This window comes from Leuciscus leuciscus (genome assembly GCF_965113295.1).
Source record: "Leuciscus leuciscus genome assembly, chromosome: 9".
Classification (NCBI taxonomy): domain Eukaryota; kingdom Metazoa; phylum Chordata; class Actinopteri; order Cypriniformes; family Leuciscidae; genus Leuciscus; species Leuciscus leuciscus.
The window spans coordinates 43,258,315-43,270,574 of NC_138733.1; positions in this window are offsets into that span (position 1 = coordinate 43,258,315).

Sequence of the window (12,260 nt, forward strand, 5' to 3'; positions counted from 1 at the left end):
TCATGCATGTTCAGAGTGATATTTCACTGGCTTTTTAAGAAGGTCTGAGTCATTCATTAAAGAGATATAGGCTTTCGGGGACACTTGGTAAAGGCTACATTTTGAAGTGAACCTATTATATCTATCCAAATGAAGTAGTTCAACTTTTTCTGACAATTATTGACCTAGTGAGTCCAGAGAATTGTATTGCACTAGTTTTGAACATTATGATATGAAAACTATATGATCAGAGATGGAAAAGACCATTTACAGCCAATACAGGCAGTTTACCATAGGAAATATATGGTTTTAAAGCTTTTTAACAGTTATAGCGCCACCTTTGGTCCAATCTCCATAAAATGTTGCATGCTTGTTAATGATGTCATGTCACATATGCTCACCAACTTTTGTGAAGTTCTGAGTTTTCATTTAGGATTTATAGGCTTTTTAGTGTATTTTGCCACGCCCATTTTATAAATGACCCTATTACAGCCATACAAATGCAAAAGTTCAACTTTTTTTTGATAATTATTGATCTAGAGAGTCCAGAGAATTGTCCTAGACTGGTCTGGTTCCGATCGGGCGAAAAACCAGGGACTAGTTCGCAAAAGTAGGTTTTTAACATATTCATGAATATTTAATGAACGGTTTGATTGACAGGAATGGTTCTAGAGGCAAAGTTGTTCAGGATGAGAAGCTCTATCAAATGATATGCATTTTGTGACGATAAGTGTAACACCACGTGATTACAGAGCCATAAAACTCGTTAGCGCCAACTAGTGGCCGATTTCTTTCAAAATTCTTACAGACCTTTAGGGCCATGAGTCGAACATGCCCATCGAGTTTCGTTCCGATCGGCCTCCGTTAACCTTGTCTAATAGGTGCTCAAACTTCATTGGCTGATGGCGGCCATGTTTTTTGAGATACACTAATGTCCTCATAGATATACATGGCACCTTGGACCAAGACACTGCATACCAATTTTCAAGTCAATCGGACTAACGGTCAGGTGGTTATAGCCCATTTTATGTTTTTTTCATGTTATAGCGCCACCATGTGGCCAATCGCCGCGATTTTTTTACTGTGACCTCAGATTGACCTCTTACACATGTGTACCGAGTTTGGTGAAGATACCTCATTTACTTCTGGAGTTATAGCCATTTTAGTAAAATAGGCTCCGCCTTCTTCAAACGTTTTGGCACCCCTTAGCGACCGTGAATCGAAATTTCAACTTTTTTTCGATAATTATTGATATTCAGACTACTGTGAACATTTCTGCACTGGTTTGGTTCCGATCGGGCGAAAAACCAGGGACTAGTTCGCAAAAGTAGGTTTTGGACAAAATCCAAAATGGCGGAAAAATTTGCATACCGGAAATAAAATACCTCCTATATTTCTTGTTCGGCTTGAGCCAAGGATTCCAATGATGTATGACACTTGAAGCTGAGACAAATGGTTATTGAGATATGAGCAAAATAGTGATTTTTTTTTGTTTTTTGCGCTATAGCGCCACCTATTGGCCAATCGGGCTCATACTTTGATAACCTCTCCTCGATTTTTGTACTACCTTGTGGCCAAGTTTCAAGTCTCTAGCTCTTACGGTTTGGGCTGCACGATGCGTTTTAGCGGAGAAGAATAATAATAATAATAATTAAAGCTGCAAGCAGCATTTATCGGGGTTCAAGCTGTTAAGGCCTTTAAGGTTTATAAGCACAAAAGCATCAAAAGTTATTAAAATTTATTTAGCAAGCATGTAAACACTGACATTATAGATGAAAAAGACCATTTACAGCCAATGCAGGCAATTTACCATAGGTAATATATGGTTTTAAAGCTTTTTAACAGTTATAGCGCCACCTTTGGTCCGATCTCCATAAAATTTGGCATGCTTGTTAATGATGTTATGTCACATATGCTCACCAATTTTTGTGAAGTTCTGAGTTTTCATTTATGATTTATAGGCATTTTAGTGTATTTTGCCACGCCCCTTTTCTAAATTACCCTATTACAGCCACCCAAATGCAAAAGTTAAACTTTTTTTTGATAATTATTGATCTAGAGAGTCCAGAGAATTGTCCTAGACTGGTCTGGTTCCGATCGGGCGAAAAACCAGGGACTAGTTCGCAAAAGTAGGTTTTTAACATATTCATGAATAATTAATGAATGGTTTGATTGACATTAGTGGTTCTTGAGGCAAAGTTGTTGAGCATGTGCAGATCTATCAAATGATATGCATTTTCTGACGATAAGTGTAACACCACGTGATTACAGAGCCAAAAAACTCGTTAGCGCCAACTAGTGGCCGATTTCTTTCAAAATTCTTACAGACCTCTAGGGGCTTGAGCCGAACATGCCCACCGAGTTTCGCTCCGATCGGACTTCGTTAACGGTGCTCAAACCTAATTGGCCAATGGCGGCCATGTTTTTTGAGATACGCCAATATCCTTTTAGACATACATGGCCCCTTGGGCCAAGACACTGCATACCAAATTTCAAGTCATTCGGAAAAACGGTCAGGTGTCTATATGTTTTTTTTGTTTTATAGCGCCACCATGTGGCCAATCGGCGCAATTTTTTTACTGTGACCTCAGATTGACCTCTTACACATGTGTACCAAGTTTGGTGAAGTTTACTGAATTACTTCTTGAGTTATAGCCATTTTAGTAAAATAGGCTCCTCCCACAACGTTAATTTTGGTCCCCCTAGCGACCATGAATCGAAATTTCAACTTTTTTTCCATAATTATGTATCTTCAGACTCCAGAGAACAATTCTGCACAGGTTTGGTTCCGATCGGACAAAAAACCTAGGACTAGTTAGCAAAAGTAGTTTTTTGACAAAATTCAAAATGGCGGAAAATCTATCATGACGGAAATGAAATCGGAGATATACGTTTTGTTCGTCAGGCGTCCAGCTTTCCAACGATATAAGACACTCGAGTCTACGACTTACGGTCTAGGAGTTATGAGCTCTTTCGCGCTTTTGGTCGCTATAGCGCCACCTATGGGCCAATCAGGGTCATAATCTCTGAACCTCTCCTCGATTTTTGTACTACCATCTGGCAAAGTTTCAATGCTCTAGCCCTTACGGTTTGGGCTGCACGATGCGTTTTACGGCAGAAGAATAATAATAATAATAATTAAAGCTGCAAGCAGCATTTATCGGGGTTCAAGCTGTTAAGGTGTTTAAGGTTTTTAAGCACAAAAGCATCAAAAGTTATAAAGTTTTATTTAGCAAGCATGTAACCACTGACATAATAGATTAAGAAGACCATTTACAGCCAATGCAGGCAATTCACCATAGGTAATATATGGTTTTAGAGCTTTTTAACAGTTATAGCGCCACCTTTGGTCCGATGTCCATAAAATTTGGCATGCTTGTTAATGATGTTATGTCACATATACTCACCAATTTTTGTGAAGTTCTGAGTTTTCATTTAGGATTTATAGGCTTTTTAATGTATTTTGCCACGCCCATTTTATAAATGACCCTATTACAGCCATCCAAATGCAAAAGTTCAACTTTTTTTTGATAATTATTGATCTCGAGAGTCCAGAGAATTGTCCTAGACTGGTCTGGTTCCGATCGGGCGAAAAACCTAGGACTAGTTCGCAAAAGTAGGTTTTTAACATATTTGCGAATAATTAATGAACGGTTTGATTGACAGCAATGGTTCTTGAGGCAAAGATGTTCAGCATGAGCAGATCTATCAAATGATATGCATATTGTGTGGATGTGTGCAACACCACGTGATTACAAAGCCATAAAACTCATAAAACAATTGGACTTCGTTAACCTTGTTTAATAGGTGCTCAAACCTCATTGGCCAATGGCGGCCATGTTTTTCGAGATATGCCAATATCCTTTTAGACATACATGGCCTCTTGGCCCAAGACACTGCATACCAAATTTCAAGTCATTCGGAAAAACGGTCAGGTGTTTATACGTTTTTTTTTGTTTATAGCGCCACCATGTGGCCAATCGATGCAATTTTTTTACTGTGACCTCAGATTGACCTCCTACACATGTGTACCAAGTTTGGTGAAGTTTAATCAATTAATTCTTGAGTTATAGCCATTTTAGTAAAATAGGCTCCTCCCACAACGTTCATTTTGCACCCCCTAGCGACCATGAATCAAAATTTTGACTTTTTTTTGATAATTATTGATTGTCAGACTCCAGAGAACAATTCTGCACTGGTTTGGTTCCGATCGGACAAAAAACCTAGGACTAGTTTGCAAAAGTAGGTTTTTGACAAAATTCAAAATGGCGGAAAATCTATCATGACGGAAATAAAATCGGAGATATACGTTTTGTTCGCCAGGCGTCCAGCTTTCCAATGATATAAGACACTTGAGTCTACGACTTACGGTCTATGAGTTATGAGCTGTTTCGCGCTTTTGGTTGCTATAGCGCCACCTATGGGCCAATCGGGGTCATAATTTGATAACCTCTCCTCGATTTTTGTACTACCATCTGGCAAAGTGTCAATGCTCTAGCCCTTACGGTTTGGGCTGCACGATGCGTTTTACGGCAGAAGAATAATAATAATAATAATAATTAAAGCTGCAAGCAGCATTTATCGGGGTTCAAGCAGTTAAGGCCTTTAAGGCCTTTAAGCACACAAGCATCAAAAGACATCAAGTTTTATTTAGCAAGCATTTAACAACTGACATAATAGACGGAAAAGACCATTTACAGCCAATACAGGCAGTTTACCATGGGAAATATATGGTTTTAAAGCTTTTTAACAGTTATAGCGCCACCTTTGGTCCGATCTCTATAAATTTTGGCATGCTTGTTAATGATGTTATGTCACATATGCTCACCAATTTTTGTGAAGTTCTGAGTTTTCATTTATGATTTATAGGCATTTTAGTGTATTTTGCCACGCCCCTTTTTATAAATTACCCTATTACAGCCACCCAAATGCAAAAGTTCAACTTTTTTTCGATAATTATTGATCTAGAGAGTCCAGAGAATTGTCCTAGACTGGTCTGGTTCCGATCAGGCGAAAAACCAGGGACTAGTTCGCAAAAGTAGGTTTTTAACATATTCATGAATATTTAATGAACGGTTTGATTGACAGCAATGGTTCTTGAGGCAAAGTTGTTCAGCATGAGCAGATCTATCAAATGATATGCATTTTGTGATGATAAGTGTAACACCACGTGATTACAGAGCCATAAAACTCGTTAGCGCCAACTAGTGGCCGATTTCTTTCAAAATTCTTACAGACCTCTAGGGCCATGAGTCGAACATGCCCATCGAGTTTCGTTCCGATCGGACTTCGTTAACGGTGCTCAAATTTCATTGGCCAATGGCGGCCATTTTTTTCGAGATACGGCAATTTCCTTTTAGACATACATGGCCCCTTGGCCCAAGTCACTGCATACCAAATTTCAAGTCATTCGGAAAAACGGTCAGGTGTCTATACGTTTTTTTTGTTTTATAGCGCCACCATGTGGCCAATCGACGCAATTTTTTTACTGTGACCTCAGATGGACCTTTGACACATGTGTACCAAGTTTGGTGAAGTTTACTAAATTACTTCTTGAGTTATAGCCATTTGAGTAAAATAGGCTCCTCCCACAACGTTAATTTTGCACCCCCTAGCGACCATGAATCGAAATTTCAACTTTTTTTCGATAATTATTGATCGTCAGACTCCAGAGAACAATTCTGCACTGGTTTGGTTCCGATCGGGCAAAAAAACAGGGACTAGTTTGCAAAAGTAGGTTTTTGACAAAATTCAAAATGGCGGAAAATCTATCATGGCGGAAATAAAATCAGAGATATACGTTTTTTTCGTCAGGCGTCCAGCTTTCCAATGATATAAGACACTTGAGTCTATGACTTACCGTCTAGGAGTTATGATCATTTTTGCGCTTTTGGTTGCTATAGCGCCACCTATGGGCCAATCGGCGTCATAATTTGATAACCTCTCCTCGATTTTTGTACTACCATCTGGCAAAGTTTCAAGGCTCTAGCCCTTACGGTTTGGGCTGCACGATGCGTTTTACGGCAGAAGAATAATAATAATAAAAATCAGTACAATTACAATAGGGTTTCAGCACTTCGTGCTTGAACCCCTAATAATAATAAAAATCAGTACAATTACAATAGGGTTTCAGCACTTCGTGCTTGAACCCCTAATAATAAAAATCAGTACAATTACAATAGGGTTTCAGCACTTCGTGCTTGAACCCCTAATAAAAATCCTTACAATTACAATAGGGTTTCAGCACTTCGTGCTTGAACCCCTAATAATAATAAAAATCAGTACAATTACAATAGGGTTTCAGCACTTCGTGCTTGAACCCCTAATTAAAGCTGCAAGCAGCATTTATCGGGGTTCAAGCATTTAAGGCCTTTAAGCACATAAGCATTTAAGACATTAAGTTTTATTTAGCAAGCTTTTAACCACTGAAATAATTGATGGAAAAATCCATTTACAGCCAATACAGGCAATTTACCATAGGAAATATGTGGTTTTCCAACCTTTTTGCCAGTTATAGCGCCACCTATTGTCCGATCTTCACGAAACTGGGCATGCTTCTTCACCATGCTATGACACATATGCCCACCAATTTTCGTGAAGTTCTGAATTTTCATTTATGATTTATAGGCATTTTAGTGTATTTTGCCACGCCCCTTTTATAGATTGCCCTATTACAGCCACCCAAATGCCAAAGGTCAACTTTTTTTCGATAATTATTTATCTAGAGAGTCCAGAGAATTGTCCTAGACTGGTCTGGTTCCGATCGGGCGAAAAACCAGGGACTAGTTCGCAAAAGTAGGTTTTTAACATATTCATGAATATTTAATGAACTGTTTGATTGACAGCAATGGTTCTTGAGGCAAAGTTGTTCAGCATGAGGAGATCTATCAGATGATATGCATTTTGTGATGATAAGTGTAACACCACGTGATTACAGAGCCATAAAACTCGTTAGCGCCAACTAGTGGCCGATTTCTTTCAAAATTCTTACAGACCTCTAGGGGCTTGAGCCGAACATGCCCATCGAGTTTCGCTCCGATCGGACTTCGTTAACGGTGCTCAAACCTCATTGGCCAATGGCGGCCATGTTTTTCTAGATACACCAATATCCTTTTAGACATACATGGCCCCTTGGGCCAAGACACTGCTTACCAAATTTCAAGTAATTCGGAAAAACGGTCAGTTGTCTATACGTTTTTTTTATTTATAGCGCCACCCTGTGGCCAATCGACGCACTTTTTTTTACTGTGACCTCAGATTGACCTCTTACACATGTGTACCAAGTTTGGTGAAGTTTACTTAATTACTTCTTGAGTTATAGCCATTTTAGTAAAATAGGCTCCTCCCACAACGTTAATTTTGCACTCCTTAGCGACCATGAATCGAAATTTCAACTTTTTTTCGATAATTATTGATCTTCAGACTCCAGAGAACAATTCTGCACTGGTTTGGTTCCGATCGGGCGAAAAACCAGGGACTAGTTCGCAAAAATAGGTTTTTGACAAAATTCAAAATGGCGAAAAATCTATCATGGCGGAAATGAAATCGGAGATATACGTTTTTTTCTTCAGGAGCTCTGGATTTCAATGATATAAGACACTTGAAGCTACGCCTTACGGTCTGGGAGTTCTGAGCAGTTTCGCGCTTTTGATTGCTATAGCGCCACCTATGGGCCGATTGGGCTGAGTCCGTGTATCTGAGTAGCGAGCAATACTACTACCATCTGGCAAAGTTTCAAGTCTCTAGGTCTTACGGTTTGGGCTGCACGATGCGTTTTATGGCGGAAAAATAATAATAATAAAAATCAGGACAATTACAATAGGGTTTCAGCACTTCGTGCTTGAACCCCTAATAATAATAATAATAATAATAAAAATCAGTACAAATACAATAGGTGTTCAGCACTTCGTGCTTGAACCCCTAATAATAAAAATCAGTACAATTACAATAGGGTTTCAGCACTTCGTGCTTGAACCCCTAATAAAAATTGTCCGATCTTCACGAAACTTGGCATGCTTCTTCACCATGTTAGGACACATATGTCCATCGATTTTTGTGAAGTTTGGTGTTTTCCCTTAGGTTGTATAGGCTTTTGAGTGTTTTTTGTCCCTCCACTTTCCTAAATGACCCTGTTACAGCCAGGCAAATGAAAATATTCAACTTTTTTTCGATAATTATTTATCTAGAGAGTCCAGAGAATTGTCCTAGACTGGTCTGGTTCCGATCGGGCGAAAAACCAGGGACTAGTTCGCAAAAGTAGGTTTTTAACATATTCATGAATATTTAATGAACTGTTTGATTGACAGCAATGGTTCTTGAGGCAAAGTTGTTCAGCATGAGGAGATCTATCAGATGATATGCATTTTGTGATGATAAGTGTAACACCACGTGATTACAGAGCCATAAAACTCGTTAGCGCCAACTAGTGGCCGATTTCTTTCAAAATTCTTACAGACCTCTAGGGGCTTGAGCCGAACATGCCCATCGAGTTTCGCTCCGATCGGACTTCGTTAACGGTGCTCAAACCTCATTGGCCAATGGCGGCCATGTTTTTCTAGATACACCAATATCCTTTTAGACATACATGGCCCCTTGGGCCAAGACACTGCTTACCAAATTTCAAGTAATTCGGAAAAACGGTCAGTTGTCTATACGTTTTTTTTATTTATAGCGCCACCCTGTGGCCAATCGACGCACTTTTTTTTACTGTGACCTCAGATTGACCTCTTACACATGTGTACCAAGTTTGGTGAAGTTTACTTAATTACTTCTTGAGTTATAGCCATTTTAGTAAAATAGGCTCCTCCCACAACGTTAATTTTGCACTCCTTAGCGACCATGAATCGAAATTTCAACTTTTTTTCGATAATTATTGATCTTCAGACTCCAGAGAACAATTCTGCACTGGTTTGGTTCCGATCGGGCGAAAAACCAGGGACTAGTTCGCAAAAATAGGTTTTTGACAAAATTCAAAATGGCGAAAAATCTATCATGGCGGAAATGAAATCGGAGATATACGTTTTTTTCTTCAGGAGCTCTGGATTTCAATGATATAAGACACTTGAAGCTACGCCTTACGGTCTGGGAGTTCTGAGCAGTTTCGCGCTTTTGATTGCTATAGCGCCACCTATGGGCCGATTGGGCTGAGTCCGTGTATCTGAGTAGCGAGCAATACTACTACCATCTGGCAAAGTTTCAAGTCTCTAGGTCTTACGGTTTGGGCTGCACGATGCGTTTTATGGCGGAAAAATAATAATAATAAAAATCAGGACAATTACAATAGGGTTTCAGCACTTCGTGCTTGAACCCCTAATTAAAGCTGCAAGCAGCATTTATCGGGGTTCAAGCTGTTAAGGTGTTTAAGGTTTTTAAGCACAAAAGCATCAAAAGTTATAAAGTTTTATTTAGCAAGCATGTAACCACTGACATAATAGATTAAAAAGACCATTTACAGCCAATGCAGGCAATTCACCATAGGTAATATATGGTTTTAAAGCTTTTTAACAGTTATAGCGCCACCTTTGGTCCGATGTCCATAAAATTTGGCATGCTTGTTAATGATGTTATGTCACATATGCTCACCAATTTTTGTGAAGTTCTGAGTTTTCATTTATGATTTATAGGCTTTTTAATGTATTTTGCCACGCCCATTTTATAAATGACCCTATTACAGCCATCCAAATGCAAAAGTTCAACTTTTTTTTGATAATTATTGATCTAGAGAGTCCAGAGAATTGTCCTAGACTGGTCTGGTTCCGATCGGGCGAAAAACCTAGGACTAGTTCGCAAAAGTAGGTTTTTAACATATTTGCGAATAATTAATGAACGGTTTGATTGACAGCAATGGTTCTTGAGGCAAAGTTGTTCAGCATGAGCAGATCTATCAAATGATATGCATATTGTGTGGATGTGTGCAACACCACGTGATTACAAAGCCATAAAACTCATAAAACAATTGGACTTCGTTAACCTTGTTTAATAGGTGCTCAAACCTCATTGGCCAATGGCGGCCATGTTTTTCGAGATATGCCAATATCCTTTTAGACATACATGGCCTCTTGGCCCAAGACACTGCATACCAAATTTCAAGTCATTCGGAAAAACGGTCAGGTGTTTATACGTTTTTTTTTGTTTATAGCGCCACCATGTGGCCAATCGATGCAATTTTTTTACTGTGACCTCAGATTGACCTCCTACACATGTGTACCAAGTTTGGTGAAGTTTACTCAATTAATTCTTGAGTTATAGCCATTTTAGTAAAATAGGCTCCTCCCACAACGTTCATTTTGCACCCCCTAGCGACCATGAATCAAAATTTCGACTTTTTTTTGATAATTATTGATTGTCAGACTCCAGAGAACAATTCTGCACTGGTTTGGTTCCGATCGGACAAAAAACCTAGGACTAGTTCGCAAAAGTAGGTTTTTGACAAAATTCAAAATGGCGGAAAATCTATCATGACGGAAATGAAATCGGAGATATACGTTTTGTTCGTCAGGCGTCCAGCTTTCCAATGATATAAGACACTTGAGTCTACGACTTACGGTCTATGAGTTATGAGCTGTTTCGCGCTTTTGGTTGCTATAGCGCCACCTATGGGCCAATCGGGGTCATAATTTGATAACCTCTCCTCGATTTTTGTACTACCATCTGGCAAAGTGTCAATGCTCTAGCCCTTACGGTTTGGGCTGCACGATGCGTTTTACGGCAGAAGAATAATAATAATAATAATAATAATTAAAGCTGCAAGCAGCATTTATCGGGGTTCAAGCATTTAAGGCCTTTAAGCACATAAGCATTTAAGACATTAAGTTTTATTTAGCAAGCTTTTAACCACTGAAATAATTGATGGAAAAATCCATTTACAGCCAATACAGGCAATTTACCATAGGAAATATGTGGTTTTCCAACCTTTTTGCCAGTTATAGCGCCACCTATTGTCCGATCTTCACGAAACTGGGCATGCTTCTTCACCATGCTATGACACATATGCCCACCAATTTTCGTGAAGTTCTGAATTTTCATTTATGATTTATAGGCATTTTAGTGTATTTTGCCACGCCCCTTTTATAGATTGCCCTATTACAGCCACCCAAATGCCAAAGGTCAACTTTTTTTCGATAATTATTTATCTAGAGAGTCCAGAGAATTGTCCTAGACTGGTCTGGTTCCGATCGGGCGAAAAACCAGGGACTAGTTCGCAAAAGTCGGTTTTTAACATATTCATGAATATTTAATGAACTGTTTGATTGACAGCAATGGTTCTTGAGGCAAAGTTGTTCAGCATGAGGAGATCTATCAGATGATATGCATTTTGTGATGATAAGTGTAACACCACGTGATTACAGAGCCATAAAACTCGTTAGCGCCAACTAGTGGCCGATTTCTTTCAAAATTCTTACAGACCTCTAGGGGCTTGAGCCGAACATGCCCATCGAGTTTCGCTCCGATCGGACTTCGTTAACGGTGCTCAAACCTCATTGGCCAATGGCGGCCATGTTTTTTGAGATACACCAATATCCTTTTAGACATACATGGCCCCTTGGGCCAAGACACTGCTTACCAAATTTCAAGTAATTCGGAAAAACGGTCAGTTGTCTATACGTTTTTTTTTTTATAGCGCCACCCTGTGGCCAATCGACGCACTTTTTTTTACTGTGACCTCAGATTGACCTCTTACACATGTGTACCAAGTTTGGTGAAGTTTACTTAATTACTTCTTGAGTTATAGCCATTTTAGTAAAATAGGCTCCTCCCACAAAGTTAATTTTGCACCCCCTAGCGACCATGAATCGAAATTTCAACTTTTTTTCGATAATTATTGATCTTCAGACTCCAGAGAACAATTCTGCACTGGTTTGGTTCCGATCGGGCGAAAAACCAGGGACTAGTTCGCAAAAATAGGTTTTTGACAAAATTCAAAATGGCGAAAAATCTATCATGGCGGAAATGAAATCGGAGATATACGTTTTTTTCTTCAGGAGCTCCCGATTTCAATGATATAAGACACTTGAAGCTACGCCTTACGGTCTGGGAGTTCTGAGCAGTTTCGCGCTTTTGATTGCTATAGCGCCACCTATGGGCCGATTGGGCTGAGTCCGTGTATCTGAGTAGCGAGCAATAGTACTACCATCTGGCAAAGTTTCAAGTCTCTAGGTCTTACGGTTTGGGCTGCACGATGCGTTTTACGGCGGAAGAATAATAATAATAATAATAATAATAATAATAATAATAATTAAAGCTGCAAGCAGCATTTATCGGGGTTCAAGCTGTTAAGGTGT